Source organism: Engystomops pustulosus, chromosome 10 (genome assembly GCF_040894005.1).
Source record: "Engystomops pustulosus chromosome 10, aEngPut4.maternal, whole genome shotgun sequence".
Taxonomy (NCBI): Eukaryota; Metazoa; Chordata; class Amphibia; order Anura; family Leptodactylidae; genus Engystomops; species Engystomops pustulosus.
This window is the reverse complement of record NC_092420.1, coordinates 82,371,528-82,392,857: the sequence shown is the minus strand read 5'-3', so window position 1 is coordinate 82,392,857 and position 21,330 is coordinate 82,371,528. Positions and strand designations below refer to the sequence as shown.

The 21,330-nt window shown below is 41.4% G+C and overlaps 1 long non-coding RNA gene across 1 annotated transcript in view; it reads right to left on the bottom strand.

Moving 5' to 3' along the window:
* LOC140104713 (uncharacterized) overlaps window positions 1-20,279 on the bottom strand; it is a 36,773-nt gene extending 16,494 nt beyond the window's left edge. Inside the window, exons 1-2 of the long non-coding RNA XR_011850391.1 lie at window positions 20,188-20,279; window positions 18,586-18,732 (exon numbers count right to left, since the gene is read on the bottom strand). This is a non-coding gene — a long non-coding RNA (uncharacterized lncRNA). The remainder of the gene's footprint in view (window positions 1-18,585; window positions 18,733-20,187) is intronic.
* Between the last annotated feature and the right edge of the window lie 1,051 nt (window positions 20,280-21,330).

Here is a 21,330-nt window from a genome sequence, read left to right as displayed (position 1 = left end):
AACACACCGGTCGCAAGTCTCACTACAAATTGCTCACAATTGGCTAGTAGATGCACTGCAGTAAGTACAGCCACCAGCAGATCAACCAGAAATCAAATATATATAACGCTACTGTAGGCGTAAGTAAGCCGTTTAGATTCTCCTATGGCTATTTTCTAGCCAAGTATGAAAGCACACTACTATGCCAGATGAGATGACGCAGAGTTATGAAACAAAATAAACGTAAAATAAAAAAGGAAAAATGGCAGACTGTGCCTAATTGAAATCCAACCCCTACTAAATTTTCCCACTTCAGTCTTTGCAATGGATATGTGCGTCACTAAGCGCAAAACACAGCGGTCGCAAGTCTCACTACAAATTGCTCACAATTTGCTAGTAGATGCACTGCAGCAAGTACAGCCACCAGCAGATCAACCAGAAATCAAATATATATAACGCTACTGTAGGCGTAAGTAAGCCGTTTAGATTCTCCTATGGCTATTTTCTAGCCAAGTATGAAAGCACACTACTATGCCAGATGAGATGACACTGAGTTATTAAAAAAATAAACGTAAAATAAAAAGTAAATGGCAGACTGTGCCTAATTGAAATCAAACCCCTAATAAATTTTACCACTTTGGTGTTTGAGGTGGATATGTGTGTCACTAAGAGCTAAACACAACGGTAGCAAGTCCCCCTGCAAATTCCTCACAATATGGTACTAGCTGCAAATAAAAAAAAAAAAGTATAACGTTATTGTAGCCCTAAGAAGGGCTGTTGGGTTCTTGGAGAATCACTCCTGCCTAACAGTAAGCTAATAGAACACCCTAACGCTTTCCCTGACCAGCAGCAGCTCTCTCCCTAGCGGCATCCAGACACAGAATGATCCGAGCAGCGCGGGCAGCGGCTAGTCTATCCCAGGGTCACCTGATCTGGCCAGCCAACCACTGCTATCGACGTGTAAGGGTACCACGTCATGCTGGGTGGAGTGCAGAGTCTCCTGGCTTGTGATTGGCTCTGTTTCTGGCCGCCAAAAAGCAAAACGGCGGGAGCTGCCATTTTCTCCAGCGGGCGAAGTATTCGTCCGAGCAACGAGCAGTTTCGAGTACGCTAATGCTCGACCGAGCATCAAGCTCGGACGAGCATGTTCGCTCATCTCTAATCACTACCATTCATTTCAGAACAGGAAGACATGGGAATCGCTAGCTCGTTGTCCCTTCCCATACCTGAAAAAATAGATTGATCCATGTGGTAGTTTCCTTCTTCCTTTTTGCCAGGGCTCAAAAGAGATGATCAGGCTATGTACACAGTAGCTATGAGGAAGTTCTTAGAGGAAGTCGGTCTACTCAGTCAGTTTCTCCTTATTTGACCCCATAGCAGTTGTTGGAACTAATTCTATTGAACAGTAGGTATGTCTATAATTAATATACAACTAGTAAAATTTACTTTTTACTATAAAAATACTCTCAATTTTTTCTATGACATAAGTTGAGAGGTTTTGAAGGCCATTAAGAGAATCAAACGGTCAACTGTTGGGTCTAGCAACCATTAACGTCTACACATCGGAGGTCAACAAACTGGAAGGTGGATGTGGTGCAGATCTCTTATGCTCGGGATTGAAACTTTTGAGATGTCATCCAAGATAAGTGATAACGACAGAGTTTATGATATAATTAAAGCGTAAATTAACTATGAGGGATGACCCGAAGATGGTCCACCACTAGTGGTATGCACAATAACAAAGCCTTAAATAATTCCGTGCCGGCTGTGATCATCGGAGATGAAACAAAGGCAGACGTTTTATTGACTTGACAATTGGGAGAATGAAGGAACCATCTGATGACATCATGTGTCTCAAGTACAACATTATTTTTCTTAATGTGGAAAGTAAAATTAAAAAAAACAAATTGTATGATTCAGGGTTGCTTAAATTATGATGTCTCATAAAAAACACAATTAGCAAGCAGTTGTTTTAGGATACTATTAAATTGTGTTAAAACACTCATAAAAATGGTTTATTTCACTCACATAAAATTAGTCTCTCCATAGTAATAATACTACATATTATAGTGTCGGGTTGGATGTTTCTTAATGATAAAACATGTTGTTCTTTGATTCTTTATAAAATTTGCGTTTGACGTTTAGGCATCTTGTGTCTTGCCTTGACTCTGTATTTAAAAAGGAATGTAGTATTCTGGTCAATAAGATATATAGGATCTCATGTGTAAAATGTGTAAAAGTGACCCTCATCCTACAACCATCAACCAGAGATAAGATTATCCTAAAGGGGTTCATAATAGATTACCATTGATGGATTTAGTAGCTGATATGTGGGGTTTCTGCATTGATCAGTTCTCTGGAACCATGTAAACATAGATACATAGATATGAAGGCTATTGGCTCCATATCCCTTTAACAGCAGGAAGGTATTCTTAAAGCTACATCCCCTCACTTTTAGTTGAACACTACAAGAACCTGGAGTCAAGTGCTTCAAAATCTGTTTCCTAGATCTGAAAAGCTGAGTGCTATGGTGGCCTGCTGTTGGTCCCCCATAATCAACTATTGATTGTCTATCCTGTGGTCACTCTAGGCTGGGTGGCAACTGATCAAGGATGCTAATGATGAAGAAGATTTTATCTACAAGGCCCTATGTTTAGCTCAAATGTGACCCAAGGGTCTACAGGCTGAAAGGGTTGAATGCTACAGTTGTTCAACCTATAGATTTCCCTACTAGCTCCCGTCATAGTACACAGGTGTGCTCTGCTTGGCCACACTTCTGGAAGACCCTTATGACAGTGGATTACTGTATATCCCCTAAAAGCAAAAGGATTTGGCATGTTTAGGTCCAATAGCCTAATTCTGCTTAGGATGAGAAAGTTGGGATATGCTCACACCGAAATGAGTTGGCATGTTTAGGTCCAATAACCTAATTCTTCCTAGGATGAGAAAGTTGGGATATGCTCACACCGATTAGACGGTTGGCAGCCATATCAAAATCGAATGGATTGGCCAATGAATATCTGACGTATATCTGCATGGACATCCCCCTTCTTTATGCTGCACATTTTAAAAAAGTGTCTATGTTGATGAAGAATGTTGACAAAGGAGATTTGGACCGTGAAATTCTGTTGATAGGTTGATTCATTGACTTCAATAGAGCAGTACATATTACACATTACTCCTGTACTACTTCTTCTTCCTTACAATTTGCTTTATGGCTTCCAATGCAAAAAATCTTTTGCTGATCAACTAGAGCATTTCCAAAAACACTGCATACTTAATGTGTGTTATAGGATTAGATGACTAAATGAATCATGTTCGGTTCCCCGATGTCTTAGCAAAACCATGAATAACAAATTTACTTCTCGAAGTACTTTGCGATTTATGCAGTGCCAAGTTCTTTTCCAAGTGTAAAGTTTGGATCCCGTTGCGCTGGAGAAACAATCATTAGTGGCGGCTTATATTGTATGTGACATTTTCCTATAGTGTGCTTTGTATCGTTACTCTTCCATCCGAGATGTTTTGATGTCTGCGTTTGATGCCAGTTGAATGATGGACTTAATGCTTAACATTCGACGTCTCTGAACATATGTTTTGCCTTGCTAAGACAATCACAATATTTTACGTTGGCCGGGTGTCTGAGCTGATTTATAAACCCCAATTTTGGCTAGGTAGATTGATTTCACAGTGAGAGATCTATTCATGAGAAATGTCTTCAGTAGCTGGTTTTACAAAAAATGGTGTGAGATTATGGTTCTGTACAATCTCAGAATTCAATGGAACCATATAATGGAACCAGGGAAGTCTATGGGGCTTACTGTGTGTCCGTATGCCTCTGACTTCATACACAACTATGCAGAGGTTTTTTGCTCTTTGAACATGGTGGTTTTCCAGGGAGTTCGGAGAGTAGCCTCTTCAGCCACTGATTGACCATTTGGACCACAGGAAAGTACTTCCTCTGACCACGGGATGCCATTTTTTTTGCATTCACCTCGTCTAAGCAGGCCACTCATTAGCCAAAGCAAATCCTATGACCTTGTGGAACTCCAGGCCAGGTGCAGGGCTAAAAAGCAGAAGAGCTGGAGCATGATGGGAGCTGGAGCAGGGTATGTATGTATTCATTTTATTTTCCTACCAGGGCCCTGCAGTCCCATTAAATCCAGGATTGATGGCAAACACCTTCTAGGTATTATTTTTCTCTATCAATGTATGGAATTTCATTAATTAATGGGCGTCTATGAGGCCTAAAGTGTAGATAAGGTCCATCCCGATGAGGATTTAGCCACATAAGATGGTGGGAGGAACATTGAACATCTTCAGGACTCAAGGACAACTCTTCAGACACTGACTGGCCACCTTTGAAGAGCACTTCCTGTGACCACCGGATGTCACCTTTTTAGCTATCAACAGGTCCGAGGAGGCCACTCATTAGCCACAAAGCTGTAACCTTGTGGAAGTTATGTTCTGAAAATCAGAATAACTTCCATATTTTAATGTTCTTCTGTTGACAACCCTAGAAGACAGAACCAACTATGGTGATGGGATATAGCCTGTGCGGTCTGTTCAGATACACGTTTCCAAATAGAAGCCAATATGGGGGCCCACACAGACTAGAAATCTGTTAAGTGCCCTACACATTGATGTTTTATGTGTAGGTAGCTGAAGGTTTAAAAATAATTCTTTGGCCATAAATCACAATATATTCTTTGTGTGCACATTTAAAGCCAAAAAATAGATCCAGACGTCGACCATGAAATGTACATGGAAATATAACTGAGTGATACAACATGGTCCCGTAGTTGATAATAATCTCTGTAGGGAGCGAGTTAAATATTAGACAAGGAATGTCTGTTTCCTGTTATAAATGCAGCCCGATTATAAATATCAACTTTTTATTTCACGGTCTAATGAATTAGGACAATCATCTTGTGAAATGAAAGGTTAGTAAACATTTCGGGTTAAGTAGAGCAAAGGTTGAGTCGTTTGTACAGTAAGAGGAAGAAATATTTCTATAACCTTCTGTAACCAATTACAATTTTTGATTGGGGTTAAATTGTGCCAGTCACTTAGCTACATGGACTGCAGTTCTGTGAGTGGAACCGATGTTCAACAGAACGAAACCAATTGAAACAGCAAAGTATGAACAAATAACCTCGGTGAGGATCTTGGCACATATCTACTTTATTTTCGATTACAAAAGGGTCAAGGTGGTCCAAGACCTAAGTAAAAGCCCTCAATTGACCTTGTAGAATCAAAAAACAACTAATTTTTCAAAAGTTTAAAGAGGACCTTTCACCACCTCCATTGACTCCCACTTTTTGTATCTTATAAAAGACAATTCTCCATTTTAGTGTCGGTGGAATTTTCTCTTTGTCCAACACTATAAGGGACAAATGGACTTGAACTGCAATATTCGGGACCATAACTGGACTTCAGCCAGAATTCGGGTTCGGCGTTTAAGCTCACCCCCAGTGGAAACACTTTAATTGCTTCCACCATTTTCATTGCTTTCCCGCTCCCCGATGTTGTCACCATTTATTGTCCGCATTTAAATGGGTGTTTGGGTTCAGTTACCTGAATCAAACTTTTGTTTGTCGTTCAGTCAAATTCAGGAAACCTGGACACAAACAGGTCCACTCATCACTACTCCAGAATAATCAATGCCATTATTTTCAGATCTCTACTGTTTGCTATCTACTACAGCCATGGGAAATGTGTAACAATTCCGCCAGCATGTCCCCCACAAAATATCTTGAATCAGATTTATTTTATGTTTTAGACATGTTTTGCCTATGAGAACGTTTATTGAGAAAGAATTGAAAAGGGGGTTGTGTATATATATAAAACTTCAGCAAAAAAAATCAAAAATTCCTTTTAACCCACACCAACCCTGAGCAACAATCCCAATATTTTCAATATCTATGGAAGATGGATGATTACTGGCCATTGGCTCCCTACATGGAATATCTATGTGACAAAAGTGAAGCTTATTACCTTATTAGCTAAACTATGCTATTTAGGCTATCTACTGTTAGACAGGTGGTACTTGTCTGGAAAAGAAGGTCTTTCAGAATCAGTGGATCAAGGCTTAGTACATGATGAAAAGTTGGGGTTGGTGGAGATGGTGAAAGAAACCCTTTAAAATTAGATGAATTATGGAACATTCACAGTGCAGATTTTGTGCATCTTGCTCAATATTTTATGCCACATATTAATTAGTTTATTGTGTTTTATTTTTATTTTTTTAATTTTGTACATCCCTTTCTTCTAAGACAGCCCCTTTGACACATCCTTTGTCTAATAATCAAAATGAAGTGTCTAGAACATTAAATAAATCTAACTCACAATACTGACACCATTTTGCCTTTATCATGCATTTATCGTAGAAAAATACCAAAAATTACAACATCAATAAAAAAAAAATGATGTAGGAACTTTTTCGTCAATTTACTTGACATTGGCTTTTGACTATTGTCATTGCTAATCATTGGCTATTAAAAATAGTTTTTATGTCGATTGCATATATTTTTGGACAAATGGAACATCACTCTACTGGTTGATTACATTTGAACTCTCTACTATATCAACATTCGAAGAGAGCAGGATCCGGACATGGATCTATTGCCACTAGGCTGCATTAACAAAACTTAACTTGAGGTTCTTAGTTAGATTTTGATAAATTTTAATAAACTCACTTCACCGTGACCTCTTCCTATTGGGTTGGGCAACGCATGGTGTACACTATTACTGCAACAAAGCTCCAACAGGGACCAAGACCCAGCAGTCCCCAGCACCCATACTGGCAAACTAAGCCCCATGGCTCTAGGCTCCGGGTCCACACATGTGCCACACCACAAAAAAAGTGGACACCATCCAGTACGGCAGTGTGTGATCAGGTCTTGAATGCTCATCATTTTAAGTGGTCTTAGAAACTGATCTTTTATCTCTTAATTCTATGGCCATCCGAAGTTGGAAAAGATCATGTCAGCATGAAACAAAACAGATCTCTCGACCTATTCAGAGCTAGACTTATGTTTACCCAATTTTTTCTTTAGTCTGATAAACTTGAGTGAGTGGCATACAGGATGGTTGATGTGGAAGGAATGCAACCAGGTCTTTCCCCTACTTGAGTTGTACTTACTTGAGCTTTGTTGAAGATAAAATCTTCTGTCTCTGACATGCTTCAGGATGGCAGTACACCCTACAAATCAGGTCATATGAGGAAAGACTCTTTTTTGTGTGAAGACAAGATACAAGTAGACCTGTTTCTCAAAATGTCACTTTCTTCCCCAGTGTTGGACAAGGGTTACCTGTACATGCCAGCTCAAATCATTTGTGGAGCACATCATCCATCCATAACTAGAAAATAATTTCTAGTAAACATTTTGCTGGACTTCTCAGCTATTGGCTACTGGCCAAAAGACTGTCTCTTGTTATGGAGAGTCTACCTTATTGTGCACAACACAGACAATCCATTGATGCAGATGGATTGCATCATGTAATGCTCTTTTTTCAGTTGGGGTGCTTTAGGGAATTTGAGAACTTTTTTAGCTGACTTGTTGGATTCCCTGGATGGCAACATCTTGGGGCAATTTTACTTACCTTGTCCTGTCACGATCCCTGATTCTGACGGTCCAACGAAGAGGAAATCCGTCGTGATTCACAAAGCTCGTGCGCCTGAGTTCCTGCATCTGTCTCTTCCCTGCCGATGTCCGCCGGAGTTCACCTTCTTCCTCCCGGTGCTTGTAAGTGCATGTCTTGCGACACAAGACAGCCCACCCCCGATTTGTGTCGTGTGCAAGCCAGTGCTGATGTGCCAAAATCCGATCGCATGCGCCAAAATCCCCTGTTAAATGCGGTGCAAAACGGAAAACATCGGGGAACCCGACGAAAATGCGCTCCGCGGACCCTTAGTAAATTAGCCCCATTGTGGTCAATGATTCTTTAATGAGTCAATCTTAGTGTCAATGGATCCTTTAAGTAAGTAAGTAAGTATTGTACCTGGTGCTGACTACCAAGTACATGGGGCTATAGGTTGCAGATGGAGGGGTCATGAAATCTAAATGTGCCTAAAGGTTACTCTGCCACATAAGAACCTACCAGTACTATGAATGACAGACAATAGATGGGGCCCCATTATAGATTTCTGCATTGGGATACAGTTACACTTGAGTCCCTTTTAAGCCCAAAGATGTTTGAATCCTCTAGTGTAGACCTAAAATCCTCTAGTGTAGGCCTAAAACCAAAAACATCCATCCCTAATCCCTTATAAGAATATTTGTGCATTCATTTTTTCAATTTTCTAGCAAATTTTTCCCATTTCAATTGCTCATGAACAATAGTATTGTGATTACCGTAAAAAAATTTAATTATTCTAAAATCTATTAGACACAAATCTGACAAATCTCAAAATTTAGAACTTATCAAAATGGAGAATTTTTTGTTATCTTTACATCAAAAAGTAATTCCCGACCTTCCCGTCTTATTTTTGGAGTAACATAGTAGTAGCCTCTCTGTAAGACTACAAGGGTATATATACCATTCGGAGGTTTTGTTCTCTGTGTGCAGTCTCTAAATAAGCAAACACTTGAGAGCCGGCCCTGTGTCTATTCTATATTTTCCTATTATCTTTCAACACGTCAGAGCTGGAGCCCATTAGTGTGACACCACACAAGCTCGCTGCTAATTCGGTGGTGACGGCAATTTTTGGAATTCTTCGCTGCAACTCCAGCGTGGAAAGCATCTGAAAACAGAAGTCCGTCTTAACAATTATTGCTGAATAAACCATACAGTTATCAAATTTCCTAGGTCATTAGCAGTGGAACACTGAGCATATTCTTCTCTTCCTCTTTTGTATTCAGAGCTATGGAAATAACAAAAATGGCATTTTCTTTCCATTTGGGAGAAGGATGGAATTTACCATTGTGCAGTAAATATCCAGGGAAGCTAAGTAAATGGTAATAGTTTAATATTCTTTTGTCCGTAGGGATCCAAACTGCTAAATACAATAGATCATCGGCTTGTCGCTGAATATAATGAATTATAGTACTTTTGGAGAAAAGTACTTAGAATGCAAAAATAGGAGCGGTGGATTTTTATTCGGGTTGAATCATAGTTTATCCAAGTGTTTCACCGAATTTAAAGCATTGTATTATTCATATTCTCATACCTACAATGAGATTTTAGCTTCTTTTTTTTTTTAAGCACTACCTCCTATTTTCCCCCAATGTTTGACTATAGAAAGGTCCCCCCAAAAATTTGATAGGACTGACTGGCTATCTAATAGTGTATGGGATTTGACTTTGTTCTGCCAGATGAAAGGCAAAATTGAAACAAAAATTACATTTTCTCCATGTATTGGACCATAGGTCCTTAATAGAGATGAGCGAACATGCTCGTCCGAGCTTGATGCTCGGTCGAGCATTAGGGTACTCGAGACGGCTCGTTGCTCGGACGAGTATTTCCCCTGCTCGAGATCGAGCATTTAATTAAAAAAAACACAGTGAAGAACAATGAAGAATAGAATAAAAACAGTGAACACAGGATCATTTAAGATAAAAACACAGTGCAGAACACAGTGCAGAATAGATTACAGATGTTCGGCACATCTGCTTACTTGTCGGGAGATACGCGCGGAACGGCGCGAACAAAATAGCATGTGAAGAACAATATATATGTGTGAAGAACACATTGCAGATGTATTTAAACATCTGCAATGTGTTCTTCACACACATATATATTGTTCTTCACATGCTATTTTGTTCGCGCCGTTCCGCGCGTATCTCCCGACAAGTAAGCAGATGTGCCGAACATCTGTAATCTATTCTGCACTGTGTTCTGCACTGTGTTTTTATCTTAAATGATCCTGTGTTCACTGTGTTCACTGTTTTTATTCTATTCTTCACTGTTCTTTACATCTGCTAACTTGTCGGGAGATAATATACGCGCGGAACAGTGAAGAATAGATCGCAGATGTTTGCAAATTATCAGAAGACATTATTTTTCAATTAAATAACACATTTTATTCCTGAACCATGGTCCCTTTGAAAAATGCTCGGGTCTCCCATTGACTTCAATGGGGCTCGTTACTCGAAACGAGCACTCGAGCATCTGGAAATGTTCGGCTCGAGTAACGAGCACCCGAGCATTTTAGTGCTCGCTCATCTCTAGTCCTTAATAATAATAATAATCAAAATAATAATAATAATTCCTTTTTGTTATATAGCACACACAGAAAACGCAGCGCAGCACAGAACTTGCCAAATTGGTTTCTGTCCCCAATGGGGCTCACAATCTAATCAACCTACCAGTATATTTTTTGAGTGTGGGAGGAAACCGGAGGACCCGGAGGAAACCCACACAAACACCTTCTGGAAAATTACTGCTCCACTCATATAAGATTGTTGGAAATAGCCAAGTACTAAATTTGCTATGAATTCAAGTAGGGAAAACCTAACACCTATTTTCTTGATACTGATACTACCAAGCAGATCTGTTTTGAAGAAGACGCTGTTTGAGAGTTGAAACATGATCCTTGATCCTAACATTAGCCTGCACAGACCCAAAACATAGTTAATAACATTTCATCTTGAGAAAAACTTTAAAGGTGTATTTTAAACTTGGATATTTATGACAAACCTACTATATTTTACTATGAAGCCATGATAGATATGTCAGCGCTTTCGGAGGCCCTCCTATGTTACAAATGGTTGTCCTCCAATCCACCACACGTGGCAGCTTATGGCCACAGCATCCGGGGCAAGATGATCTACAGTGACTTTTAAGAAACTTCTAGAATCACAAGGTCAACTTTCATGCAAGTGAATGGCCAGGACTCATTTATGGCATATAAGCTATATTGTAAATAATATTTTCCAAGTATGACTTAACCCATTAACTCCCTGACCCAGTTATATAGAACATTGGGCCACATTTATCACTTTTGTGCGCCTAAGTGTAGTAGTTGCGCCTAAATTCTGGCGCACTGTTTTGCCAGAATTATCACAAGCTACAACCCTCTATGATAAGTATATTTTCTGCCTCTTATTAATCACTTTACTTTAACACAGTTTAGGCGCAATTTTGGCGCAGTTTAGGCGCAATGTTAGATTTGGGCAGTTACATGTCATCCTGCTACAAGCTCCTCTCTGCTTCTCCCACAGCCCAGAATGAAGATAACACTCACAGCAGCACCCAGGTGTGTGACACCCTGCACCCAGTGACCTCCTCAGCAGGGGCTTCTCCTGGAGGGGATCCCCCAGTGCTGGTCTCCTGCTGCACCCCTGTAATTCTGCACAGTATCCCCCTCAGACACTGTGCAGAATTACATGGGGGACACTTGTTTGTAGTATCTGCAAACTTCTGCAAGCTTCTGCAAACTCGTGCAAAGTTCTCTTCTCTCTTGCTGTGAGCTCAGGAGTTTGCAGAATGTTTTGTAAATAGAAGGTGATGAACTGTAAATAGAGTCTGCAGCTCCTGTCTGCAGAGTATCTAATGTCTGTATGTTCTGTTCTAGTGTCTGCAGTGTCTGGCTGAGCTTTGCTGCTAGAAATAAGCTATTCTGCAAAGGGGCTCAGTGCTTTCTTCTCAGATAACGCCACCTTCGGGCTGGAGTGTTTTTGCGCCCGTTTTTGCGCCTAAATGAAAAAGTTGCAAGTGATGAATATCATTAGGCGCAGCAAAACATCTGGATTGGTAAGATAGATGAGGGAAAGCTGATTATTTTAGCTGCACGGCTAGTTTGGCGTTTAATCGCAAAAATGGCGCAAAAAACGGTGCGCCTGAATGAAAAGGCGCAAAAACAACAGAAAAAAACGAGTGATAAATGTGGCCCATTATTCTTCTACAATACCATTTCAATTTGAGGCATCCAGTATAGCAGGGGTTAATCATGACAGCTATATACACTCAATGCAATATTTTCTCTGAGTTACTCCATATGTTATATGATCCCGGACCTCTGGTGTAATGGTTTAACAGGAAGACTGTGGCATGTGATGGAGAATTCTAGAATACAGACATTTGTCACACAGGAAGCATTTTTCTGGTCGTCCAGATGTGCGCATTTGGGAGCAATATATTTTTAATTTGTATTGCAGGAGTATTGTCCGTCACAGTCCAGTCCACGCGTTTAGCAGAAAACAGCCAGAGCATAGCACATCTACTACATGCTACATAATAAGGATGCAAAACAGCTGATGGCGGTGTTCCAGGGATAACTTGGCCATCGGTTATGCCATTACCCTTTTTATTAAATTTCCACTTTATCTAACAATGTACTATAGATTTTATATCCAGAAATCTGCCATTTCCTTTAAGTGGATTGTAAAGGGTCGCTAAATTTCATCACATCCTATTTCATAACCCAATTTTTGGGGGGTTTGGCACGTCTAATGAGATGTCTACTGGCGTTGGCATTGATTAATGGAGCTTTCATAGATTGGATGGAGCAATGACTGGATGTTGAGGAGTTTTTTCACCAATTAGAGAGGTTGTCTCATGAGTGACAACCCCTTTAAGGAAATTACAGCTGATTGGCTCCTTAGAATGGTCATAGAGAGCAACACAATCTCTTAAGAAGCTAAATGGAAAACAATGCCTCCTTTTGCTACCTTGAAAGGCAGCCCTTTTAACATCAAGTATGACCTACAAGAAGTCTAAAAACATGATGTGGGATTAAGCCAAACCAGTATATCTATTCCATAAGGAACAGACTCCCAACTGTAGACAGCGCTGTTTCGACCTGATTGGGTCTCCTCAGTACAGCGTAGGGAACTGATTTGGCTTTTCAAGGTAGCAAAAGGAGGTATTTTTTTCCATTTAACACCTTGGAAAACTTATTTGCATTCTTCCCAGAATTCCCTAGTGGAGCATCTATGGCTTTAAGTCTCCACACGCCCTTAAGGTGGCCTTAATTGGCAATGTCTCCTTAAGGAGAACACCTACTGTCTGATCTTAAGAAGCTAGAAACACACAAAAAAATATCTCACCAGTCAAGGAGACATCTCATCAAGTTATCCTGACTCAAGAAAATCTCTTTGGTTTATATTGAGCCCTTGTGGTTTTAAAAAGTTTTCAGTATCTCTACATGTCCCTACTAAGCTCAGACTTCAGTGGCAATCTTCAGTGGCAGTTTTTAAAAATTCGGCCAATCAGAGATATTAATTCAATAATGGTTTAGTCAACTCATATTGGTGGGATCAGCCGGCGTTCCAATATGTTTTTCCCAACTCTCCCACCATGGCCAATCAATTTCATCTTTGAAGCAGATGAGCAACCACCAGAAGAGACTTGATGCAATTTACCCCCCTGCCCCCACATGCACATTCGGTCAAATAAGTATGTGTATGACATTGGGGCAGATTTACTTACCCGGTCCATTCGCAATCCAGCGGTGCGTTCTGTGTGGAGTATTCGGTTCTTCCGGTGATTCACTAAGGTAGTTCCCCCATTGTCCACCAGGTGTTGCTGCTGCGCTGAATTCCGTCGGAGTGCACTGAAGTTCACCAAGCCAGGCCGGGTGAAGGTAAGCGCGTGTCAAGCAACACTTTTTAAAAAAAATATGGCGGTTTTTCCGAATCCGAATTGTACGGCCACGCCCACTGATTTCCGTTGCGTGCATGCCGGCGCCGATGCGGCACAATCTGAACGCGTGCGCCCAAAACCCGGGGCAATTCAGGGAAAATCGGCGCTAAATGTAAAAATTCGGGTAACCCGCCGGAAAAATGCGATTCGGGCGTTAGTAATTGACCCCCATTGAGTCAAGAGGAATGGGTTTTTGGCCAACAATGATACTTTCTCATACGTTTATGAGGTCTTTTAGAGAATTATTCAGAATTTTAGACCTCAAAGACAGTTTCTCTAATTCATGGAGATTCTGATCCAATTAATGTATAGCATTCATGACTCTAAAACAGTAAAATGTTCCTCTCCATTCACCTTTATGAGATGTGTCAAGCCTTGCCAATTTGCTAATCTTCAACCCAATATTCACACACTATACTAATCTTCAACCATTGATGATTGATCCCACAAAGATAACCTGTTACAGTATCTCCTTGTTTTTTTGGAAATTTTTCCTTCAAAGGTCTCAAAGGTTTTTTTTATAAATACGTGGTCTAGACCCTTCACAACACCTCTGACCTTTCTCTTAATCCCATGGGTCCAACGTTGTTTAGCTTCTTAATAGGTCAATCCCAGGGAAATGGAGATTCGAAACATACTTTCATTAGTCAAAAGAACTCCTGTCATGTTGAGGGTTGTAGTGCCCTAGGTCCTATGAAATGCCACAGTGTGTTACATGCACAGATGTTCCTGCCCAGAAGCAAATTTCCAGGGAAAACTGAGATGATATAACTTCTGCTCAATTAATTTGCTGTTATCAGCAGAAACTACAGGTCTAGTTTAGATAATATCTCTTCTTCCCAGAATGTATGAGTGACATTAGACATTCGAGGTGAAGCTTCATGTTAGGATGTTCATTTAGAAGATAATTGTCCACCTAGGTCAACAAGGGCTTCCAGATTCTTGGGTTTCTTTGTTATGCTGCAGGCTACTAGGTAAGCTAGACATTAGGACAATGCGATAGTCAGGAAGAAAGATTATATAAAACTCCACTATTCTGCAACGGCATAGAAATAGTATATACTATGAGTGTCCAGTTATAGGATTATTATGGGGATAGAACAATAGATAAATGTATCAATCCTAATGTGGTCTCCACATACCAACTGATTCGTAATGAGAGTTGTATCATGATGGTTGGGCTGGGGTCTTGAATATTTAGTACAGGCAGTCCCCGGGTTACGTACAAGATAGGTTCTGTAGATTTGTTCTTAAGTTGAATTTGTATGTAAGTCGGAACTCTATATTTTATAATTATAACCCCAGACAGAATTTTTTTGGTCTCTGTGACAATTGGATTTTAAAAATGTTGGGTTGTCATAAGAACCAGGATTAATAATAAAGCTTCATTACAGACGCCTGTGATAAGTGTTACAGCTGATTATTGTAGCCTAAGGCTAAAGTACAGTAAATTACCAATATCCAGAGGTCCGTTTGTGACTAGGGGTCGTCTGTAAGTTGGGTGTTTTTAAGTAGGGGACCGCCTGTACTGGGGTCCTGGAGCTTACCACTAGAGTATAGCTGAGTCTCTTGAGTTGAATTAATCTGAGCACATCAATTCTTTCTGGAATATCCAAGTGTTTTTTCATTTTTTATACCACTGTTTAATGTTCCCGCAATAACAGTCACCTTCCAATTAATAAGGGTACATTTACTTTTAGAGCTTTTGAGTTATTTTTTTTTGGTGGGTTTTTGGTATTGTTGTGTTCTACAGGAAAGGTATTTGTGCTTTAGATGTAAAAAAAAATATTTTAGCTTCAAAATTTTAGTTTTTAGAATTATATATCTGTAAACATTATCAAACGTTTTCTATGGCACTACGCACAACCATTTCAATGGTGCAACGTTCTTCATGTTCCTCTCTTGGCTTTACATGTTTGAGAAGATAGAAGTCCAAGATGGAGGAGTTCCTGCACCAGGCAAAAAAATTGTGAAGACATCACCCAAGTTTTTTACTATTCCATTGGTAATAAAGGTGACATTTTAAGTTTTTTTTTTACCTGGTGTTGGAGCTTCTCCTGCCTTTTGGATTTAAAATTTCATATTTTGCATCTGGAGCCACTCAATTGTTTCCTTGTTCCATGCATCAGCATCAGCATCAGTATCAGCATACTTCTACATAACCCAGACCCTGGAAATGGGAGCTGAAGCCATTTTTTATCTTTTTGTTCTTTATTTACATGTATGGGACAGACTGAACTTAGATGCTCCTGATAAGTCTGTTGGACACTGACGCTTTCCCCAGTTTACCTGGTGTTGACTTCATATAGTGTGAGACCATCTATGACTTCTCCACTAGTTTTCTGGTGGATAAAACATGTAACAGGCCCCCTTTCCAAATTCTGGCCCTGCATAACACTTGTCCGCCAGGTCTGCATGACCTTGACTTTAGCCTGTTAGCAGACCCAGACTACAGAGACTGTCAAGGGAGAACATGAAGACGTGTTCAAAATGCCATTCTCAATATATGCCCCCCATAGTGTTTAAGACACTGTTCTATGTACTGTTGCTAGTATTATGCAGGGCAGTTTCTAGGTAACAGTATATAGGTAGCCCCAGCACAATGCAGCCATCCCTCCCTAATATATAGGTAGCCCCAGCACAATGCAGCCAACCCTCCCTAATATATAGGTAGCCCCAGCACAATGCAGCCAACCCTCCCTAATATATAGGTAGCCCCAGCACAATGCAGCCAACCCTCCCTAATATATAGGTAGCCCCAGCACAATGCAGCCAACCCTCCCTAATATATAGGTAGCCCCAGCACAATGCAGCCAACCCTCCCTAATATATAGGTAGCCCCAGCACAATGCAGCCTCTTTCCAGTATATAGGTAGCACCAGCGCAATGCAGCACCCCCCCCCCCAAAAAAAAATATAGGTAGCCCCAGCACAATGCAGCGTTCCCTCCCAGTATAAAGGTAACCCCAGCACATTAGAAATATAAGCTAAGTACTCACCTTCCGGTGCTCTTCGAGGCTCCTCTTCTATCCTCTACAGCAGCCTGACCCAGCTCTGTGCACACGGCCCACCCCCACACTATGTCGTCACAAGGCCCCGCGTAATAGTGTGCACAACTGGGTCACATTACTGCAGAAGATAGAAGAGGAACTGCGGGGAGTGCCCCAAAGTTAGCACTTTTTGGGTTTTTTTTTGTGGGGGCAGTGGGTGGCTTCAGGCGCCCCTTGTTTCTTCCACTTTTGCACACTGGCCACTTTTTCTCCCCTCAGTGGCCTCTATAGGGTTCGATCCAGCACAAAGTATAGTATACTTAACAAAAAGCATTATATTCATGACATTGCAATGCAGAATTATTTTTCAATTTTTGTGGAAACAAATTTAGAAAATACCTAAAATTGTTGCCAAATGTGAAGTCCATCAAGCTTGAAATACAATAGAAATGCTGGAAATGAATTTCCTGCCATTTGTCTCTTGTGATCTCAAGCCGACCATGTTTAGAAAAATATAATCCCCGTCTGCTTTCACATTTTTCTTAGAACTGACCCAAGGACCTTAAAAGTGACCTCATAAGATGTTTCTACCCTGAAGGCAGCTCGGTGTGAGGAGGGGATTGCCCCTTTAATGCCCTCACCCATCACTTACTTCGGCTCAGAACTTTTTCTGTTACCGTTTTTCTTCCTTTTTCTTCTATAGTCTGTGACATCTGTCATAAAATGGCAAGAAATATATATGTCACAGCTGCCAGCGTCATGTGATATACTGCGTTGCGGCTATCCTGATGCCACCGTTCTCCCTCACCTCATGTTTCACTGTCACCTTCGATCAGAGACCTTTTCACCAGTGGTACACATCCATTTGTCACTGAATTATTTACTACTCATCTACAGTTCGATGTCTTTGCCAGCAGAAGCGTCCGACTTTTACCTGCAAAATTGTTGCTAGTATGACAAAGGTTGTCTCAGGTCACCCCTTGATGAGACGTTTGTATAATATGCCACCGATGTGCAATAGTGGAGGTCTAACCACTGAGACCTTCAGTGACTACTTTAACAAAATTGCAGGAAAGCGCCCTACGTCTTTTCATATTGGTCCATGTCTGGCCATATGGTTGGTTATTAACAATATTAGGACATCATGTCTGAAAAGCGCAGGTAAGTGTCATTGGTGGACCTCCATCTGTCTTATGGAGGTTGTAAGACACAGAGATATCACAAAAAATATCACAAAAAATCCTCATGAGAAAGTGTGAAAGTGAACCAATGTTCTGTAGAGCTACATAGGAAAGGATCTATGTAACACCACAGGCTCACCTCTCCTGACATGTCGGTTTAATAATTCATTTATTTATGTAGTGCACACAGATTACGCAGCGCTGCACAGACCTTGCCAAATCAGTCCCTGTCCCCAATGGGGCTCACAATCTAATCAACCTGCCAGCACGTTTTGGAGTGTGGGCGGCAACCAAAGGACCCGGAGGAAGCCCACGCAAACACAGAGAGAACATACAAACTCTTTGCATATGTTGACCTGGATGAGACTTGAACCCAGGACCCCAGTGCTGTTTCCATTCCCAACGAATCAGGAGCGTCTATTCCTAAAATTCTGCATTCTGTAATTTCTTGATTACTCCTCATTGCAATGTATGAACAAAACCTACTACCACTTTACCTTGTCAAAGGAGAGTGTCCCTGCGGAGCCTTGCATGGTGGGCACTGATTGTACAACATCCAGCCCTTATTGTTAACACCCAGTTGTCAATTTATTCTTGTATGAATAACTAAACAACAACCAAAATTTCCAGAATTGTCAATTTATGGGAATCACTGTAATCGACAAATGGGTGTCATAAGTTGTTGGTGGTGGTGGAGGGAATTGGTATATTCTTATACTGTTCAGTGTGAGCCATGACCCCTTGAGAATGGTCACGCCCAGTTGTCAAATAATAATACATTTTCTTTGGCAGAGTAACAGAGCTCAAAAATTGTAATTTCAGAAAAAAATACAATTATGTACTGAAACAGACCTGTCAGGAGAGGTGACGGCTCCTCTTTAAATGCCCTTTTCCAGTAAATCCTAAAATCCTTCATCCAGTAGGGTGCACTGAGTCGTTTGGTTCCATAACAGCTGGAAAGCCTCCGGTTCTATGAGTCTTGTGCTTTTCACATAATCTCTGCAATAACATGTAAAGAGGCTTAGATTTGGATAATGCTCCGTTTTAAACATACACTAAATAAGTCAGTCCACAATTTATATCCCGCTTCCCGCTAAGCTCAACAGGAGGGTGACTCATAGCCCCATGGTTACTGAAAATTATGGAAACGTATGAAAATTGTTTTTTTTTTCTCATGCAAATGACATAATAAGAGAACTAATGACTCCCAATCAACATATTGATTCTCGAAAGATTTTCTTGTTTTGCTGACTATGAAATATGTTTATTCAATATTCATTTATGTTTTTTTTATCTCCTTCGGAGCAGAAGTCTTGTTGTGTCTCGTGTCCCTCAAGAGCCATTGTGAGATACGAGCGGTGCCCTCAGTAATAGCTTAATGAGCACAAGGTCCCGTGAAGACAACCTGTCTGTCAGGATCAGTGGATCCTCTGGACCACCGCGGGAGATGGAACTAGCCGACACCTGGGACCGGAATCCAAGTGCCACCTGGTTTTCACCAGAGCCCGCCGCAAAGCAGGTTGGTCTTGCTGCGGCAGGATACCACCAGGTCGTTCCCAGGCGCGACCAGCCCGCGGTGGCAGCCGAGGTCGAGGTACCTTAGCAGAAGACAGTCTCGTAGTCAGGTCCAGGCTCGGGGTCAGGGTAGGCGGCAGAGATGCAAGGTCAAGTCCAAATCCGGGGTCAGCAACGGGAGGTCCAGGCAGGTGGGAACGGGAACACAGGCACATGGAAAACAGCAACACGGAGGAACTTGGGTAACACACAGGAACGCAGGACTCAGGAGCGGAGACACACAGGAACGCAGGAATACACAGGAACGCAGGAATAATCACCAGGAAGCTCTCTTTTAGGCTGTGAGGCACAAAGATCCGGCAGGGGACACAGGATTCTTAAAGGTGAGGTGTTCAGCCAGTGCACCAATTAGCGGTGCGCTGGCCCTTTAAATTTTCAGCAGGAGCCGCGCACGGCAGTCCAGGGAAGAGCAGGAGCCGGGAGAGGTGAGTGAGGAGACCGGGTTGCAGCGGGGGCACACGGAGGAGCACGGATGCGCCCGCGATCCGAGACAGGGATCACGGGGGCACCCGTAACACTGTCACCTCTCCGGACTTGTTTAATGTAGTAAAAACTTGAAACGAAGAATTCTGGAGCAACTTTTTCTTGTAACTCTATGATGTACTCTTCCCCTGTTATTCTCCCTTGAAGGACATATACCACCAGGATGAAGGCTTTAAAAATCATACAAATGAACCCGAGGGGCTCCAGGTTCCAATAACCCATATTTGTGGCTATTTTTGTAAAAACCAAGACATAAGAGGCTAAAAGAAGAGTATATCCTGGCAGAAGGGGCACACACCAGTATGTCAGTGTGCTTGGTTTACAATCCTTCATCCTGTTGTAGATTCCTTTTTTCAGGAATCCAAAAATGTGGCAAAATACAAAGAGTACACTAACCCTGCTCTGGTTTCCGCCTGTTTGGAAATTTTTTAGGGGTCGGCATCTGGCCAGAGGTTCTAAGCAGTCGCAGGACCCTCTACAGCCAATGAGTGACCTATTTGGATGACAAGGAATTAATTTTCTATGTTAAACCCTGGTCCTAGTAGGCCACAAATTGGCTAAAGCCGATCCAGTAATCCCTAGGAAAACCAAAAGCACAAAAGCAACATGGGAACTTGGGAAGACTTTCATTTTCCATCCTAGTTCTCTTTAAGGAGGTATGAATAAATTCATAACTGGGTATTACCAGTTGTGGAAGTATCTCTACATAGTATGACACCATACAATCAGCTTGTTGTGCAGTTCAGTTGTTGGGTCTATCAAAATCCATCATGATAAATCAGGGACACTTACTCATAGATCCAGGCACCGAGACTGTGGGAATCTTTTTCTATTGTTATCCATGGCCTCCTTCCTTCTAAAAACTTTTGCAATTATGCTAGGGAACCAGAAGGGCTTTGGGGGTTGTTACCAGAGTCCCTCCAAGCTGCACCTTCACAGGCTGTTACACTATTTCCCCTCCTCCTCTGCTCTCCTAGCATTTCCCCCTAATTCTGAAAACAGGCCTACAAGCCTTAAAGGGGTATTCCAGGAATCAGCATAATTCATATGCAAATGCATACTCAAAATATAAGCTAATGTGTAATTAGTTGTTATTTAAAATTTTGCTCCAGTTAGCAGAAAATGCTGGTGACATAGACTGTAATGAAGAATTAAAATGCTACCGGCCCTTTAATCAGTCCGCTAATTTCCTCCGTGCGGTCCGTCGCAGAACAGAAGATGGCCGCTGGTCACATGTCCACATCACATGTCCTGCACCTGCCTGGGCAGGTCATGTGATCACCACTATGTTTGGCTGTAGTCGGTTGGTTGCAGTGCATCCAGTATGGTCAGTGTTATTGTGATGGCAGTTACACATCATTACTATGGTAACAGAGCAAGAAAACCTGTTACATCATCACTGGGAGCAGAGCCTGAGAGGTAGGAGGAGTTACTGAGAACTAAAGGATCATGGGACTTGTATTTTCCAGTGGCGGCCATCTTGGTGATAACTCCACCTACTTTAGAGAGGCCATAAAATGTTGTGAATCATAAAATCAA